Source organism: Neomonachus schauinslandi, chromosome 6, assembly GCF_002201575.2.
Source record: "Neomonachus schauinslandi chromosome 6, ASM220157v2, whole genome shotgun sequence".
Taxonomy (NCBI): domain Eukaryota; kingdom Metazoa; phylum Chordata; class Mammalia; order Carnivora; family Phocidae; genus Neomonachus; species Neomonachus schauinslandi.
This window is the reverse complement of record NC_058408.1, coordinates 152,051,869-152,052,549: the sequence shown is the minus strand read 5'-3', so window position 1 is coordinate 152,052,549 and position 681 is coordinate 152,051,869.

Genomic DNA, 681 nt, shown 5'->3' with positions numbered 1-681 from the left:
TGGGGGAGAGGAACCTTCAAATCTGGGAGAGATGGGTCGTTAGAAGCAGTGCTGTTCCCATGCTAGGGAAGTTAAGCCTGTGAGCTAGAAGATGAATCCCAGAACGTGGGGGACGGCCAAGTGTGGTCCCTTCCCGGTCACGCTGTGCACTTGATGGGCCTGCAGCGATCAGCTGGGTGATCCACACTTGCAGTTTGCTTTCCCTTGTTTGCTGTAACCTGATTCTCCATTTCTAGCATCCTAGGAGAGGAAGCGATTAGATAGGAGCTTGGGACAGGGGCAGAGAGCTCTAGTTTCGGGCTGCTGTTATGTATTTGATTGGCTCTAGGCCTAAACTTCACAGATACCCCTGATAATTGTGGCCAGTGGACTGAGAAGAAAAATTCTAATCCCATGCTTTGTGTATGTCTTTTTTTAAGACCTTCAAAGGCACCTCTTTGTTTGGCCTTAAAGAGTAATCCAGCCATGCTCACTCAGGACAAGGTTGCCGCGACTGCAGCCCTCACCACTGGGTCCTATCCCAACGTCCAGTGCTGTGACGAATGTAGCCTGTATGCTGACTATGACCCCCTGCCACCGTGCTTCTGTGACGTAAACGAGGGACTCTGACTTGGGTGGGCACAAATATCTTCATGTGCAGTATTTCTTTTTTAGTAGAATTATTATTCAAGTCAAGTTTTA